Below are 20,070 nucleotides of genomic sequence, written 5' to 3'. Positions count from 1 at the left end.
AACAAAGGTTACTATGACAAGAAAACTAAGTGAATTTGATAACAGAAGTCAATTTTAAAATGTTGCTTTAAATTTTATGGTCCATCTGAATCGCAAAAGAATTTGGTGTTCCATGAGACAAACAAGCTTGCGAATAAATTATGTTTCTTTTGTTTTTATATATATATATATATTACTGAAAAGCACCATTAGGCTATTATAACTCACACTATACCTTTTTTAATGATTAATCTTACAATATTTTATAAGTTTTTTCCATTTTTTTGGATGTTGAAGTTGTACATTTTGAAGGAGTTGCAAATTAATAGTAAATGATAGTGAGACATAGAAGGTTCAAGGTGGGGAAGATTGAACTTTAAAATTTGGGAGAAGGGCTCATTTTGGAATTTTGCCCTGGGAGCTAGATTCTCTAGAAACAGCCCTGCTGCTTGTTGCTTGATTTGCTATTGCTTCGCTCACAGTTATATATTGGATTGGCTGGGCCTGGTGGCTGGTTAGGTTAGTATGAGGTAAGCGAGGCAACTCAGGCAAGTGAAGGAGCCGGCTGCAATTTGCAAACAAATCCCAATCCCATTGATTGACGCTCAAGTTAATAGTCAGTGTAACTACGTAATTAGTAAAGTACTGCAGTCTGCTTGCTTGATTTGCTATTGCTTGCTTCCCATGTTATATATTGGCTTGTCTGGTGGCTAGTTAGTATAATCTAATTATGATCTCCCAGACTCCCAAATTCAATATTTATTTGTATTATTGTGATATATATATATATATCCTTAAAATAATGCTTTCCTTTCTGTCTGTGCCTTAATCAATTGCAAACTATACGCAAACAATAATATGCAGGGTGGAGGAGGAGCAGAGGAGGCAGGTAGGTAGGTGGAGCAAGGGGGTGGGGGGGCCCTGCCACACTTTTGCCCGGGGGCCCTGGTTGGTCTGAGTCCGCCCCTGATATGTTCCTACAATAATTGATCAGAAATCGTACATTATCTATAATGTTTAAATTCCAGGGTTTTCTATCATTAATAAGTATATTAAATATGGGTCAGGGAGCGTAGATGCAAAGTTATAAACCTGTTGCATGAATTATAATATAGGTGAGTTATTGGATGTGGGATGGAATCCCACACATATTGCGTGATGAGAGTTGGGAGATAAGTTGGGAGATAAGTGGTAGAGTCCCTAACTTATGATATCATCATATGATAGCATTGAGATCGAGTTCGCTATTTAAGCCCTTAGGATATAGGGTACCCATCTTGAAAATTAGTTCTGCTTCTTGGAAGAGTAGTCTCTTTTCTAAATTCCCCCCTCTTCCATCCATTTTAACCTTTTTTTTATTTCCCAATATCTCATGTCTTTGGGGTTTCCTTTATGGGGCATATAGTCTCGTGTTTTCTTTCTCTTTCTCTATACTCCTGATGTGTTCTCTTATTCTATCTTTCAACTTTCTACTGGTTTGTCCTAAATATTGGAAATTACATGAACACTGTAATAGGTATATGATATTGGTATCAGTGCATCTTATAGTATCATTTATTCGGACTTCCATATTTGTGGTAGTTGATCTTACTGTCTTTGTTTTAGTGCTAAATTTGCAAGATTTACAATCATGGCAAGGGTAGAAGCCTGTCAGTTTTTCATTTTTAAGGTTCTGCTGATTTTCTAAATTTTTAGATTTGAATTCGCTAGGTGCAAGAATATTCTTCAGGTTAGTTGCTTTTCTAAATAGAGCTGGAAGACCTCCAAGACAAATTGGAGGATTTGGAAAACCGCACTAGAACATGCAATATCAGGCTCAAAGGAGTGCCGGAATCCATAGCACCACCTGACTTACAGAATTACCAGAAACAACTGTTCATGGCTATTACAGGGCACAATGAGGGGGATCACTTCCAAATTGAAAGAGCACACCGAGCCTTTAAAGCCAAACCTAAAGGGCATTACCCACCGAGAGACGTTATAGTTAAGCTATTGTGTATTCCAGACAAAGAAAAAATCCTCTCTGCGGCAAGACAGAATCAAAAAAATGTAGTTTCAGGGCACAGTAATTCAATTTTATCAAGACTTACACTGAACACTCCAGAGGCGGTATTCTATAAGACCTTTAACTTTGCTATGCCTCAAAAATCAAATACCTTATAGATGGGGATTTCCATTTGCCTTACTTATACAACATGAAGGAAGGAGAATGTCAATTAAAAATCATCAAGACATTCCTGAGATATGTTCCTACCTAAACTTGGAACCCCCAGACCTTCCACCTCCTGATCGGGACTTAGACGAGGACACCAACCCACAAAGAGAAAAGAATCACAAAAGGGCCAAATGGACTACGGTACAGAAGAAGAGGCCAAAGTAGGCTTTTGATCCTCATAGTGAGAATGTAGCTGAAACACGAACCAACTAAGAGACAGCTCGCTAACCAGATGAGTATAAATGCTTGAACTTGATCTCCTGTTTTTCCTTTTTTTCTCTCCTTAAAAGTTTTGCCTTAAGGTGAGATACTCTCACCAGTTTCTTGCATATGCTTTAATTTCACACTGGTAAACCTTTGTTCTTATGTTAGCTGTTTTAAACTGATTTAGTGCACAATTAGTTATGGTAATATTTTTTTTAGACGCACGGTTCTGAACCCATATTTTTACTGTTTTCTGCTTAAATTGTTTAAATTTTTTTTGTTTGTTTTTGATCAAGTGGGGAAGCCCCTGATAATGTTCGCGGAATGATAGACCTGACAGAATACCTGAAACGACAGGGGACGCCTTCTCTGCTTCTATCCTTGGATGTGGAGAAGGCGTTCGACCGCATAGACTGGAACTACATGTTTACGACACTCTCTACAGTGGGATTTAGTGGCCCATTTATACAGGCACTCAAGGGCATATACTCTACCCCAAAAGCCACTGTCAGTGCAGCAGGCTACCTATATAGGACCATTGACATTAAAAAATGGGACAAGACAGGGATGCCCCCTATCACCACTTCTATTTGCCTTGTGCATCAAGCCTCTGGCGGCATCCATCAGAAACACTGAAGATATCAAAGGGGTGATGGTTGACAACTCAGAATACAAACTCTTACTTTTTGCGGATAACATTTTGCTAACTTTGACAAACCCGCTATACTCCCTGACCAGCCTTTACCCGGTCCTACAGGACTTTGTGGGGGTTTCGGGATACAAGGTGAATGTTGATAAGTGCGAGGCATTGCCATTAACACTCCCCCCCCACACTAGAAAATTAATAGAAGTTAACTTTGATAATAATTGGGTTAAAGACTCTCTTACTTACTTAGGGGTCAAACTCTCAGACTCGTATGATAGCTTATACAAATTAAATTACATCCCACTTTATAACTCTATTAGACGAGACTTGAGGACCTGGAGAAAAGGTACCTTTTCGTGGTATGGCCGCCTCTCATCCATTAAAATGAATGTACTTCCGAGGATCCTATACCTCTTTAGAGCACTCCCGAATAAAATCCCCTCCCTTGAACTCCAAAATTTACAATCAGACCTTATTTCTTTCCTGCGAGGAGAGGATAGGGCAAGGATAGCCTCACATATATTAACCAGACACCGACGGCTGGGGGGAGTGTGTGTACTGAATTTACAGGACTATTATTTAGCAGCCAGAATAGCTCAAGTCTCACTCCTTCACAAACCAATACAAGACGTGGTCTGGACAAAAATTGGGACGGACATTATAGGAATAGAGAATACAGATGATCCCTTGTGGACCTCAGGGAAAGCACCAGTTCAGAATGTCCTTAGACTATCCTCGACTTCAGATACCATATCACATTGGAAACCTATAACCAAACACTCAGAACTACTTCCATCGGAAACATGGGTTAAACCGATCCGATTCTTACTACCAAAGGAAAGGCATGACTAGTGACTAGTAAGTGGGCTAATAAAGGTCTATATAGGGTTGCAGACTTTATCACTCAGTCTTGAATAGTCACATTCTCTCACTTACAGGAAAAATTACACCCACACAAATTACGCTGATTCCTGTACCTCCAAATTTCCTCAGCCCTTAACAAATATGAGATAACCCTGGGCAAATGCCCAACTACAGTCCTAGAGAAAATATGCTTGGACCTGAACAGGGAGAAGCATATTATTTCTAAGTTATATATAGCATATCAGGACATACACCATACCTCCAAATCACCTATAGCATTAAAATGGGAAAAGGACAGGGCTGACTATCTTCAAAAAAATTAATGGGACCAGTTATTCTTTGACTCTTGCAGGGGCCTAATCAGTACAGACCTCAGGGAAAATTGCATAAAAACAACATTTCAGTGGTACCTTACTTCCCTGAGAACATCCCATTATTCTCTCAACAAATCTAAACTATGTTACAGAGGGTGTGGGGAGCAGGGTTCCTATAGACATATTTGGTGGGACTGCAATTCCATTAAAAATATCTGGCAACATATTAATGATCTCCTTAGTAGGGTTCTAGATGAAAAGATACTCTTGACTATGACTCAAGCACTTTTGAAAGGACAGCTTCCTAATCTAAACTCCACAATTAATACATTTATAAAAATTATCTGCACGGCTACAAGAGTCTGCATAGCGAGGCACTGGAAGGACGGCCCTCCGACTTGGCGAGAAGTACTAGATAAGATAAAGGATATTTACACTATGTCTGAGAGGGTGGCATGGATACAAGGAGACATAAAACAATTTCACAAAATTTGGTTTTACTGGATTATGCACGATTCATCAGGGGACAAGTAATAGGTGCTACAAATAGGGGGCTTAAGAAGATATAATTATTCTGAATACTGGATAGTATTAAGCTAGGAGATGATTTCAGAGACATCAAATAGAAATATAATTCAAATCACAAACACTGATCACAGTTCACATATTTGGATCTCTTCTTTTTGGGGGGTTTTTAGGTTTGTTTTCTTCTCCTTTTCATCCTATTTTGGTTTTGTTTATTTACAAAGTTCATTGGATGTTTCTCTTCAACATTTAATATATATAAAATGTTTCTGTAACAATTAAGGGTAATACATTGTCTGGGACAATATGCCTATTGCTCTCAGGATGTACTGTATGTTGTATAATTGCTTTATGGAGACAAAATAAAAAGAATTTCAACATAAGTAGGGAAGTTTCTTTTAGCCTGGTTAAGGACTCACTTTAGTTGAAGCTTTTTAGCATGTTTGTCCTGTGTAGTTTCACATCGTATAGTTCGTTTTTAGGATCATTTATATGATGATTAGATCTCTAGTATAAACCATGCCTGTCAGCAGTATGATTGTCAACGATTTTTCTAGTTAAGGCGTTTTTACATAGTTGATATGACTTTGTCTAATCGTTTTTATATGGCTGTGACGCAGTCTACAAATCCTGTGTGATGTATGTGGTAGCGTGTACTCACTGCTTCTTTTTAGACTCTTTATCCTGAAAAGTCCTTTATTTGGCAGCACCTCACAAGTTATCTGGTTATCACAGCTGGATCGACATGTCGTTGAGAAAATTGCGTGGTCGTTTTCGCCAGCTAGTGTTTTGCAGGTCGCTGCCGCTATATTACACCTCCATGCAGGCCTCTGACTCTTCTCAACCTTCCGCGACTTGTATAATCCGAAATTACGGATTTTCTGGATAGCGATCTGTTCTCTGATCTTTCGTGGTTCCTTCACTCACATTTTTGCGGTCTGCAAGTGCTTTTGACCAGTGTTAAGCAAGTAAGCCTTGTCTCTGTGTAGGGAGCTTCAGCAACTCGCAGCCATCTTAGATGCCTGCAGGCTCCGCCCTCCCTAATTTTTTATTTTTATCTTAGATTTACTGTACATTTGGAGTGCATTTCACTGTTTGTTTACTAATTTTCTTTTTTATTATTTGTAGTTATAAAAACAAACAGTATACTTCCTGTATGATACATGAATAACTATCTTAGTTGAACAAAATAAGCTAAATCATGAGGTAAGTGGATTCTTTACATTTTAAGTTTTAGTGTAAACATTCATAGAACATGAATTGAATCTACCTTTAAATTGCAAAATTAATTAGGTATAAAACCCCTTGGATTGAATGCTACACAATATCCTCTTTAGCTTAACCATCACCATAGCAACCTTTAATGAAGAGTCTTTATTAAAAACCCAAGGCCAAAACCCTTTCTTTCTAAATTCAGAATAAATTGTTTTTAATGCGTGAAAACAGAGTGGCATTATTTGTTTTACACTAAGTATTTTATTTATTGTTGAATTAGTGCCCTTTATGTTAGATGTACAAGGATCAAGAAATGTAATTAATGGATATGCCATGCCTTTTCCTGCCATATATTAGAAGTAATTAAAGCCACATAGCAATTTGGTACTACATATCAAAAGACCTACATGCAATATAAATGTTTTAAAAACGTTTAAAACTGCTGCTTTATTAATAGCATTCTAATCTTATCTCCCTTAATTGTGGCAAATGAAAGCAGCTGTAAATGAATCGGTCCTCTGTTCTAAACAATCACATAGATGGTTTAAATAACTTTGTGCAAAATACTACAGAATTTGCTATTCAGACTCTAGATTTTGGCAATAAAGCAAGCAGTGTTTAATGTCCCATTAAGTATATGTTCCCTTAAGCTTTACTGGGAACAATACACAGGCATGGTATGGTATTTTTTTACTCTGTTCGAAGGTTCCCTAGACAGGTGTCTTTCATATTTCTCGGCTTGTGTAAGTTTGGTCATTTCATCAGCCAAATATAAAAAATATAGGGCTAGATTACAAGTGGAGCGCTATATTATTGCCCTCCCGCAAACAGGCAAATGTGCCAGTTTGCAGGAGAGCAATAATAACCAGGCATGTGGCTGGTTATTGCTACTGCAAGCTCAAAATAGAAATTAGCGCTCTGAAGATTAGATCTCTGGTTAATTTTCTAAAAGTGCCCCAAATGCCCTTAAAATATATTTTTATTAAAAACAACTGCAATAGGCAGTTTTTGGGGTCTAAAGTTGGTGGGAGTGGGGTGAAAAATGCCTTTACATTGCAGCCTATGGGAACTATGTAATCACATAGACCGCAATGTAAATATGTATATGATTATATGCATATATATTTATATGTTAATATGTGTATATTATGTGTAAATATGTGTATGATCATATACATTTATATTTAAAAATGCTGCTCATTGCTGCGCTACTTACCCTCTTCACTGCTCGAGGTTCTGATGCCGTCTGTGACGGCATCAGAACGAGACTTCCATAGGAGCCTTTGGAAGCAAGCTCGCATTTGCATTGCGATTTCCTTGTAATACCCGCACACATTTTCGTGCACTGATATTGCAAAGTGGAGCACTTATAGCTCTTGCTCGCGATATTTAGCACTCCCCTTGTAATCTAGCCCTTAGTGTGTTAACATAAAATTATACATTCCAAATATACAGTGTCTCGTCATCTGAGGTACCCATGTGCAAGCTCATGCCAGACTGTTTTATCACAGTAGAAGTACACACCTGTGCAATCAAAACATGGACACCCATAATTAACCCCATGATAGGAAAAAACATTCAAGACAAAAAGTTAATACTCACTACAAAAGTGCAAAATAAAAAGTACAAAAGTATTATAATAATAAGAGAAAAACAATAATGGAATGGGATTTCTGGATATTTGCAGAAATAATATGTGGAAAAAATTGAAGATAAATGGTCGGAATCGACCAACCATTATAAAACCCAAAGTATTTTTAGGAGGTGTAATATGGTATAGTGCAAAACTGTTGTATATTATTATTGCTCACAATTATTTTTGAGATATTTGTGATGTTATTGCATTATACTTCTTAATTCATTTTTTTTTATATAATTAGGTGCAGTTGTGTTACCCTTCAAAATGCTAAAATGCAGCTATATTATATTTTCAATTAAACCCAAAAGGTGTCAAAGATGATATTTTCTATATCCAGAAGGGTTTGTCTTAGACATAAATGGTAAATCTATTGTAGCCCCAAGAGTGAATGATCTGTTCTATAGGAGTAACAGTAAACTTATCTAGTCTACCTTAAGGGGCCTATTTATTATGGTGCGAGCGGACATGATCTGATATAGCGGATCTTGTCCGCTGCACAACGATAAATGTCGACAGCGTATGCTGTCGGCATTTATCATTGCACCAGCAGTTCTTGTGAACTGCTGGTGCAATACCGTCCCCTGCAGATTTGCCGCTAGCAGAAGTTGTCAATCAACCTGATCGTATTTGATCAGGTTGATTTCTGTCTGCCGTCTGAAGGCTCGCCAGAAAGACAGGGTATTATACGGAGCATGATAAATATGCCCCTAAGGGTTATAAGTTAATGAATAGAACCAATTTAGCAGGCGGTGCATTGTAGGCAGTAGTCAGGAAAAGGCCGTATTCTTCACCATTAAATTGACAGTCTACACCAGAATTGTTATTGTTTAAAAAGATAGATAATCCCATTATTACCCACTCTCCAGTTTTGCATAACCAACACTGTTATGTTAATATACTTTTTACGTCTGTGATTACCTTGTATCTAAGCCTCTGCAGACTGCCCCCTTATTTTGGTTCTTTTGACAGACTTGTATTTTAGCCAATCAGTGCTGACTCCCAGGTAAATCCACAGGCATGAGCACAATGTTATATATATGGCTCACATCAACTAATACCCCCTAGTTGTGAAAAATTTAAAAATGCATTCTGATAAGAGGCGGCCTTCAAGGGCTAAGAAATTATCATATGAGCACCTAGGTTTAGCTTTCAACTATGAATTCCAAGAGAAGAAATCAAAATCGATGAATAAAGTACATTGGAAAGTTGTTTAAAATTACATGCCCTATCTGAATCATGAAAGTTTATTTTTGACTAGACTATCCCTTTAAGCTGAAGCAGATATCAGAACTCAGGGAATGTGCAGGATAGTAGTCAGGCGACACATCAGAGTCAGAAATCATAGAATCCAATAATAAACAGGTAATAAAACCAAAAGGGCAAGCAAAGACATAATCCTTAATACTTTTCAAGAAATCAACAACAGGTCTCAAAAACAAAATTTTAAGGCAAACTTTCATGACAAAATTACCAAACACTGAAATTACATCACTAAGGACCTTTAACACCCACTCTACTGGTCTAAGCCCCAAATGTATACCCAGATCACTTCCGACATCATTAGTACCAATAGCACTTCCTTTAGTGCAGGTCACGCAGGTAAAGTTTGTGGATGACTGACAATAATAAATTAAACTATAAAAAGAAACATTACGTTTTAGAAAAGTATTTTAATTTTTTCTATAATGTTCAGCTCATCTCATTCTTAAAGTCTTCTAGTTCTACCCAAATACTAAGCCCCACAAATACATTCAAAAGATATATAACAATGCTAGAATTGAATGCACTGTAGGTGAACATTGAAGGAGTGAGATGGGGTGAACATCAACTGATGAATTAATTAACTTGTCTATTAAGCAAGGACTTATTTGCGTATTTGAATAATTCTGTGAGAAAATTATTGCTAAAAAACATTGCAGAAAAACGGTAGAAATATACAAAATTGAGAGCTATATAAACCCCCTAAGGACCACCTCTGTACCCTGTAAGGTGCTGTCCTGCGCTTGAGGCAGTGCAAAAATAGAAGTATGGAAGCCAACCCATTGTTAGCAATCACATTGTGTGCCTGTTAGTGCTCAGATTGCAGTGCCTCCATAACATGACAGACAAGGGAATTTACAAAGAAACATATTAAGCTGGTTGATGCTGGTTAGTAAGTGGGGTGCTGTACCACAAAAGAGAAACAATTCTTAGTAATAAAACTGAATTTAGCATTTTACTAATATTAACTGAAAATTCACAAATCAATCAACCAGGGAGACCTTTTATTGCAGGAATAAAGATTATCACCAATGACGTGATATTATATATTGATCAATTTTTCAAATGTAAAATTGTAGTAATGTTATCATAATATAACAGAGATTCATCTGATCTATTAGTTAAGCTAAAGCACAAAAACAGGGTAACTATAATCTGCTTTGGATAAGTTTTGCATAAATATGATTTTACATGTTTTCCTCTACTTGTCAGCAAAGAGCTCCAATGCACTATATATGTGCACCCTTCACTTGTTCCCATTTTGTTTGGATTGAGAGCTTGCATTGTGTGGCTGTTTTAGGGTCCCATGTTTTTGGAAGGGACCTTGACGTGGTACCTGGGCTTGTCCCATTTGGCCAAATGCGGTAACTAACCCTTGCATTTTTGCTTTTAATCTTAGCTGAGAGCTTGTAAGTGAGTGCTGGACTTTCTCTGTGTGCTGTATTAATTTGTTTTGTCATTTTCCCTATGGTTCTTGCACCCAGACCTGTATGGGGTTAACTGCATGTGACTGTGGGGACAGCACAGATTCCTGTGAATGCCAGTGAGCACCCAGGACTGAGCATGTTGCAGGGCATGGGATGTATACCCGGTCTGGTCTGAGAGTGCAGTCCCCTTCTGTGTTTTGTATATGTATATACTGTATATAATATATAAAATAATATAATAAAACATAGATATAACCTATTAAATGATATGTCCAAATGTCCAATGGATAATGTGTCAGTATCTGAATAAAATCCTAGAAGGTAATCCTCCAGTGAAAAAATCCTCAATTAGTAATCATTAATTAAATAATTCTCAAGAGAAAATAGGTGAAATAGAGTCTGTGTATATAGTGCACTATAAAAAGAAAAAATAACAAAAAATTGAAAAAGTAAAAATTACTTCTGGAGGATTAACTTCTAGGATTTTATTCAGACACTGACCCTTAATCCATTGGATATTTGGACATATCACTTATTAGGTTATATCTCTGTATTATTGAGATCTGCTCCATTGATTCTTAACAGTATCATATATAATATTTATATATTTTTAAACGTTTTTAACCAGTTATTATGCTTAATTAGTTTTTCCAAACCAATAAATGTAACTATTTATACCTTATTTTTATATCTTTTTGCCTGATATCATACTTCAGCCAGAAGGCGCTCCTATTATCTATATACTACTTCGATATTTAATTTTACATTTGATTTACACAGGTGCTCGTTTACATTTGTCCTTCACTGTCAACAGCAAAGAAATTAAGATTAATAACATTTGAAAGGATTTTTTCAAGGAGTGTATTCCAGGACAGTAAAACAAGGCATATTTTTCAAACAAAACAGTTTAAATGCTTTTTAAAAAAAGTATTTTGTATGCAGTCTTTGTGTAATGCAGTGACTATTTTCTGAAGTAATAATAAAAAAAAAATTACATTAATATCCCTTTAAGTTGCTGAAAGGTTCTAAGGATTTTTTTTTTATTTCTCCGGTGTGTATGTGTATAAATGTAGATAGACAGAGAGATAGATAGATAAGAAATAGATAGATATAGAGATAGATAGATATAGATAGTGATAGATATAGAGATAGATAGATATAGATAAGGAGATAGACAGATGATAGATAGAGATAGATAGATTGATAGGGCATATTTATCAAGCTCGCCGGAAACAGAAGTAATCAAGAAGTTATGAAGCAGCGGTCTAAAAACCATTTTCTAGGGACAAATTAAACTAACTGGAGATGGATATCTCTGAACAGAGTTTCAAAGGATGAAACCTGTTTCTTAAGAGTGGTATCTCATTGCAAATATGTACTAGACTGGAATACAACAGATGGTATCTCTGAAAAGAACTTCAAATTATGTCCTTATCACAGTCATCACAGAGCTAAAGGCTTATGGAGTCCTTGGGTGGGTAACTTCATATCATTCCTGGAACTTCAAAGGGTCATAAACAGCATTGTCCAACATCAAACAGCATACGCCCTGGAGTCCTGTCAAATGTGTTGTCCAACATCAAAGGAGGTTAACAGCTTATGCCCTGGGGTACTGTCAAATGTCATTTCTTGGACAACGGTGACACCTACAGGTAGCTGGTTACTTTTGCTGGGATTTAAGCATTTATCAACAGGACATTTAAGCATTTGATTGGTTAAGACAATCTTCAAGGTGAGGCTATATTGCTTTAAATATGCTGTGGAATGAACAGACAGGTAGGAAGGACACATAACACCAAAAGGAAATAGACAGACTTCAGCTTTCTTCGTATGCACCCACCCACAGGCATTAGTTTATAGTGTAGACAGGTTAGACAAATAGAGCCTTGTATATCAGACGCTTCTCTTACTCTATTGTAATTGCCTATTGTTTATTAAATTTACCACATTTAAATATTATGCGTAAGTGAAATTTATTTAACCTTATAAACATAGTTTGTTGTTAAAAGGAAAAGCCTGACAGGTTTCAGTCATATCCCGGTATTTAGGGGAGGTATTTCACATTGGCGAAGCCAGGCAGGTTAGAGTTCCAGTTTTTTTTTTGGAATACAAGAGCTTGTGGAGCCCAATACAAGCAGCTGCACTTGCAGCAGGACTCAGACGTGAGGGATCTGGAGAGGGCCATACAAGGACAAGATTACTGGACCAGCCATTATAAGGTAAGATGGAAGCTATTAATAATTTTGCTGCCTATGTCTGGAAAGATGGAAAACCTAGGACTTCTAGACACACACTTGAAAGACCAACTGACCAAGGGGGACTTGCACTTTCCAACCTAATCACATATTATAACGCGGCCAGGCTTACACATCTACTTGCTTGGAATAACACAGTTCAACCACCGAGCTGGTACAATATAGAGGCTTCCTTGTTACCTTCCTGTCTTAAGCTCCTGGACCTTCTCTGGATCCCTTCCCACCACAGACAGGGCTTGGGGGACTTGCACCCTATTATTCAAGACGCCTTTTGATTTTGGGATCAGGTCCGGCACACTCCTTCTATAGCCCCTCACCCTTCTCCCAACCTTACCCTATCCGCAGCCCTATTCTCTCTACCAGACGCACATCCAGAACTTTGGCAGAAACTACAGATTACACTAGTAACTGACTTCTATGACTTTAACACATGGAGCCCGCATCACCAGTTATGTAGATCTCATCGCACTTAATGGGGGACTTGCACTTCCCAACCTTATCACATATTATAACGCGGCCAGGCTTACACATCTACTTGCTTGGAATAACACAGTTCAACCACCGAGCTGGTACAATATAGAGGCTTCCTTGTTACCTTCCTGTCTTAAGCTCCTGGACCTTCTCTGGATCCCTTCCCACCACAGACAGGGCTTGGGGGACTTACACCCTATTATTCAAGATGCCTTTCGATTTTGGGATCAGGTCCGGCACACTCCTTCTATAGCCCCTCACCCTTCTCCGAACCTTACCCTATCCGCAGCCCTATTCTCTCTACCAGACGCACATCCAGAACTTTGGCAGAAACTACAGATTACACTAGTAACTGACTTCTATGACTTTAACACATGGAGCCACATGGAGCCCGCATCACCAGTTATGCATTAAATTCCTGATACCCTCAAGACTTCAGTTCAAAGCCTTCAGACTGAGTTCCTGGCTACTCTCTTGGGGCTATCCTAAGCAAAACCTCAGAACCCCATCCTTATGGGGGCAAGCGTGGAACAAAGCCCACCTCATTAAGCACTCCCTATCCTTCCATTACAACCTACTCTCCAACTTACACCCACAACAAAAAATTCCCCAGCTTTCTGCCTGGGAGAGGGAGATAGGTTTTGTAGTAGATAGTTCCGCCTGGCACAAAAGAATCTTGATAACTAAAAAGCTCTTACACTGCGTCACCCTCTGGGAATTGTTCTATAAATTCATAGTAAGATGGCACCTCATTCTGACCACACTACATAAAATATACAGTTTGCACTACCCCATGTGCTGGAGACTCTGTGGACACATGGGTACGCCTTTGCACATCTGGTGGACTTGCCCTAAAATACAACCACTTTGGAGAGAACTTTTCCACACTCTAAACACCCTCAACATTAAAACTCCCTATTTCCCAGAGGTCACCCTCCTTCATATGCAAATCCCTAACTTAGACAACACCACAGAAGCACTGACAATATATATTTTTATGGCAACAAAGTTAGCTATAGCCAGAACATGGAAAAAAAAAGAAGCCACCATCCCTTACACAAGTGCTGGCCATTATCAGACATATCAGGCTAATGGAACAATACTCTCACAGGGTATTAGATAAAACAGACTTCTATTTTGAGGTATGGGCCCCTAGTTGTCAAGCCGTCAACCTCAAATACGCTGGAATTCCGCAGTGTATTTGTGGCGAGGCTAATTCGCCTTAGTTATCAAGCCCTGCTGCTCGGCAAAAGTAGAATTTAGTGACGTAAGCTTCGATCCGCCGGACTCAGTCCGACACAGATCGATTCTTACGTCACTCCAGATGTTCCGAACACAAGTTCGGCACAATCTGACTACTTTGCTAGTTATCAAAAAACTAGCAGGTACGCTCGGCACGTTTTCAATCCGCCGCCCTGGATGCGGCGGATCCCATAGGAATCAATGGGAGTCTGACCATAGCGAAAGCTCATGTTCGCTGCTGCCTGACATCCCATTGATTCCTATGGGAAATGTGTACACCTAACAACCTAACATGTACCCCTAGTCTAAACACCCCTAATCTGCCCCCCTACACCGCCGCATTCGCTGTTAATAAATTTATTATAGGTGGCGACGGTGTAGGGGGGGCAGAGTAGGGGTTAATAAGTTTAATATAGGTGACGGCGGGGTCCGGGAGCGGCGATTTAGGGGTTAAACAATTTATTTAGTTGCGGCGGGGTCCGGGATCAGCAGAATAGGGGTTAATACATTTATTATAGGTGGCGGCGGTATAGGGGGGGCAGGATAGGGGTTACTAGGTATAATGTAGGTGGCGGTGGGCTCCGGGAGTGGCGGTTTAAGGGTTAATACATTTATTATAGTTGCGGCGGGGTCTAGGAGCGGCGGTTTAGGGGTTAATAACTTTATTTAGTTGCGGGGGGCTCCGGGGGCGCCGGTATAGGGGGTAGAACAGTGTAGTTTAGTGTGAGTGCTTAGTGACAGGGGTATCAATAAAGCTGGGAAAAGCCGAAGAGCAGCGAGATCGGATGAGTGATACAGCTTTTTGACAGCTTTATTGATAACTTTGGCGAGCGTATTCAGGTCCGCAGCGGCAATGTGAGGCGAGCTTAGGCGGGCATATTGGGGCCGGCGATGGCAGGTAAGTAGACACATTTATAACTAGGCCTCATGGTCTCCTTGGCTAGCAATTTACCCAGATTAGACCTTATAGCAGAGACTATCCCAATTCAGTACCCCTCCTCCTCTCCAAAACTCCTCTTCCCCCTCTTTCCCTTCCACCTTTGGGCCGCTATCTATGACTTAGAAATGCACTTCCATTCCACAATTATTCCAGATAATTTTTGGTAGACTGATCACCCTTAACCTCCTTATATAGAAGACGAAACTATTACAAAGATACATTCTCTCTATCCTTTACTACAGAAAAATAAGACATCCTTCTCAGCCCCAGAATATAATCCTCACTCCTTTATAGACGAGAGTAGATTTGCGGGTGATACTCAGACACAAGCAAATTTAGCAAGCATGTTGTTGGTTTATTGCTAAATCTAACCTGTATAAAATTATTTATCCTAACCTCAAATAACAATGTCTGTAGATCTCATCGCACTTAATGATGTTATATTTGTATATCGAAATGTCTTAATAAAAACTTTTTATCAAAAAATTATTTTGCTGATGATTTAACTGTTGAATATGTATGCAAAGATGGTTTAAGTGAATTAGATTTGCTAGATGATTTGCTGCAGCAATTTGAGAAGGCTAATAATAAAATAGGGAATTTGTGTTGAATAAAATAAAAAATATATTGCTAATCTTGCTCAGCTTGTTTTACAATATAAGTGTGATTTAGAAAAGAGGAAAGTTTTTACCACAGCAGTAGTAATGCCTGTAAATGTTTCTGTTACTGATCTAGACATTTGTCCCACATGCCATTTAAGTAAAGAAGATATAGAAAGTCTAGGGGAGCAATTTGTACAAAGAGGACACACAATAGCAACTCTGACACAAAAATTAGAAGAAGAGCGTCTTAGACATTTTACACCCTTTTCTATTTACACTGCAACAGGGGGAGAAGAAGCACAATGTCACACACCATTACATACAAATAGCCAGGATAAATTACAATGTCCACTTTTTACTAGATCTGAAGCTAGCCCAAACACACATACCAGAACACATAACTTCCCCACACCTACCTCTTCAGCAGAGGACCCATTTAAAAATAGCGGTAGACCTAGTGTTTCAGGTGTGGTTGGGGGCCATCACACAAATATACTTCTGGACACAGGTGCTTCCGTTAGTCTAACATCATTACCACTCTCTGTTCCACTCTCAACACCACATACTCACTTAGTAGGGCTAGGTGGGGCACATACAAAAGCATTGCTTGCACACTCAGTAACCATACAGCTAAAATCTTGGAGTGGCACATTTCCTTTTTGGTGTACTTCACAGGGAGATGAAACAATTATTGGTGCCGATACAATGCGCACTGCTGGGATGCTTATTGATTTATGTAATGGTATGCTATGAAAAGACACATGTAATCGCAAACCTGTTATTTTGGATTTTGAACACCTAGCCCCAATTCATGTGATAAAAGATGCCCCTTTACAATTCCCTGTTACAGAAAATGAAACAGTTAAGACTTTAGTAGAAAAAGTCCCATATGTGTGGGCCCAAGGTAAAAATGATTGTGGTGTGCTTAAAGGAAGTGAAATTTTGGTTCAGGGACCTGACCCCCCACCACAGAGACAATACAGGTTTCCTAGTGAAGCTATTCAGCCAGTAAGGGAAATATTACAACAATTACAGAAGCAAGGAATTGTGCGGCCGTGCAATTCTACAAACAACAGCCCCATTTGGCCGGTAAAGGAAAAAAATGGTACATATAGACTGACTATTGATTACCGTATGTTGAATAAATATACTCCACCCATCACTAACAGTGTGGCTAGAACACCTGATATAATTTCCTAACTTAACCCTGAAGCATCAGTTTACAGTGTTTTGGACATAAGTCATGGATTCTTCATTGTTAAATCACACCCTGATTGCCAATATAAATTCTCATTTTCATTGGAAGGACAACAGCTAACTTTCACTACTTTAACTCAAGGTTTTCACTCTTCTCCCACATATTTTCACCAATGTCTGGCAGAGGTATTACAATCATTTTCATGCCCAAACAATCTCATATAGTATGTTGATGATTTATTGCTTCAGACATTAGATATTGCTTGTCTTGTACAATTGTTTGCTGAACTATTGTCACTCATCCAAAAATCAGGCCTAAAGCTGAATACTAGTAAAGTTCAGCTTGTGCAACATGAAGTTGTTTTTTTGGGAATACGTATCTCACAAGGTCAAAGGGCAATTGAAAGGGATAGAGTTAATGGGATCCTCAATACACCCCAGCCCACCAATAAATCTTGAATATGAAAATTTTTGGGTTTAGCTAATTTCTATAGGGACTTCATTGAGGGGTTTGCAGGTATCGCAAATCCTCTGTATGACCTTCTTAAAGGAACAGAACCAGAGGGTAATCCAATCAATTTGAACACAGAAGCACAACAGGCCTTTATTTATTTAAAGCAAGCTTTAGCAAGTACCCCTGCCCTGTTAAATCCTAACAAATCTAAAACTTTCTACATTCAAGTTGCTGCAGATGATAAGATCATAATAGCAGTGATATAACAAGAGTCACATAAAACACACAGGCCTGTGGCCTATCTTTCAAGACTATTAAGTCCTGTGGTCAGGGGCGGTTCTACACAGGGGCCCACAGGGGCCAGTGCCCCTGTAAAAATGTCCCTGGCCCCCCCTCTGGCCCCCCCTGAGCTGGCCACTGAGCTGACTGAAAAATACCGGACAATATCAAGACTATTTATCTGCTTCCCTGTCCCTGAAACGCTGTCTACTCTAGTCAAAGCGTGGGGTTAACAAAGTGAAGTAAAACTTGAGCCCCTTTCAGAGATGTGCTACAGTTCCCGGGTTGTTCTGAGGGTGGGGCATCTTACAGCTGCAGTCTGCAGGCAAGAGTTCATGAAGTGTCACTGGTTGATTTTGCAGACGTTCTCTCTAGCCTGTACACTGCCAGAACAAAAGAGATGTGAGTCTGCCCTCTCACCTCCACAACTCTGCTGGAGTGTTTTCCTTATTTTTCTAATGTATGTAAATAATTATTTGACACCATTTTCATTGAATGTGCTATCTGATATATGTAGCACTAGTTAAGTGCATAGACTGTGTGTATGTATGTATGTGTGTGTGTGTATGTATATATATATATATATATATATATATATATACACACACACACACATACACACACAAATTATAAATATATATACATTTATACACACGCATATATATATATATATATATATATATATATATATATTGTTTCCGTTTTTTAATGTGCCCCCCTGATTAAACACTGGCCCCACCTTGGCCCCCCCAGTAAAATTTGTCTAGAACCACCACTGCCTGTGGAGAAAGGATTTGATACCTGTACAAAGCATTTGCTTGCACTACATCCCCATTAGTGATTCAAACACCACACACACCACTAAAATTGCTATTAGAAAAACCACTGGCAGGGATATCATCTCAACGCATAGCAAAGTGGCTAGTAGATTTACAGGAAAGGCCCATCAATATTCAGCACAATGCCAAATATATCTTACCTCAACAGATGCAGTACGAGGTAATGCAGCACCAGTGTGAACAATTAGATACTCATGATGAATGTAAAACAATATTTTATGCTGACACTCTGATTCTTTGCATGTTTTTGTAGATGGTTCTCGCTACTGGAAGGAGGGTAAGTTTTACACTGGCAGCGCAGTCATCTGCATTCCCAGAGAATGTCACCTTTTAATAAAACTGCCACCATACTACTCAGCACAGGGGGCAGAACTAGAGGCTATATCTTTGGCTATACAACATTTTGCAGACACTGATTTAACCATTTACACTGATAGCTTTTACATGGCCAAATCCCTAACAATACATTTACCACTGTGGGAAGTAAGAGGTATGATTGATGTAGCTGGCAAGCCACTCATACATTCTGAACAGCTGACCCATCTCAAAGATTTAGGCTGTAAACATAAAGGAAAAATAGCCATTGTTAAAGTTAAAGCACACTGTAATGCAACTGACTACCTCTCACGTGGCAATCATGAGGCAGATGAAGCAGCCAAAGAGTCCAATAAGTGAAGTACAGTAATGCATAACTTTGTATTAATTCTTTCTCTCTCTCTTCCTTCCTCCTTATTTTATAGATACTGACAGCAATCTACTGAAAGAAGTCTTTCATAATGAATACAGTTCTCTTCATGATATTTTATTGTTTACCATCTCTAAAACCTACATCTGAAGATTATTATTTGTATTCAGCATATCAGAGCTGTTTGGACAGGAGTGGATATAATGTACAAGGATATGTTGCATTATTCAAGATAGTGAATGTTGTGTAAACTGGGTAAAATCCACACAATTCTTTGATTTACCTTTGAACCTGTCTCAGGTAGAGAGCATTAACACCAAAAGGCTTTTAGCTCGAGGAATATCTTATAATTACTTTGAGTGTAATGGTCAAATAAGGAAAATAACGTTGCAGGTACAAGCAATTATTGACAGGTTAGATACACATCCATATAAAGTAAGGCACATTCTATTTGCACAGGGAGTAGGCACAACTATTATAATAATTAACATGCACCTCTATACAAACACTACATCTTTGCCTAAAATATCTATTTCTGAAGTCCCCACCACACCCAGTTCCTATGTAAAATGTGTAAAACCCCAGAAGGTAACAACACCCTTTCAACCCAAACTCACAGATAAAGGTCCCATATTTTTGGATGCTTCTTGGGCTATGGTCACTTGGACCTTTGATAGAAGGAGGTGGGATATTTCTAATTATTATTATACATGCAAAAGTTTAATAAAAACTGGCTTACAACTGTATGATCAATTGGGGTATGCAACAGAATAGGAAGAAAAGGGACACCATTGATAGAATTCTGGGAGGTGTAGGAT

Source organism: Bombina bombina, chromosome 5, assembly GCF_027579735.1.
Source record: "Bombina bombina isolate aBomBom1 chromosome 5, aBomBom1.pri, whole genome shotgun sequence".
Lineage (NCBI taxonomy): Eukaryota > Metazoa > Chordata > Amphibia > Anura > Bombinatoridae > Bombina > Bombina bombina.
The sequence above is the reverse complement of the archived record's forward strand: the minus strand, read 5'-3'. Positions refer to the sequence as shown.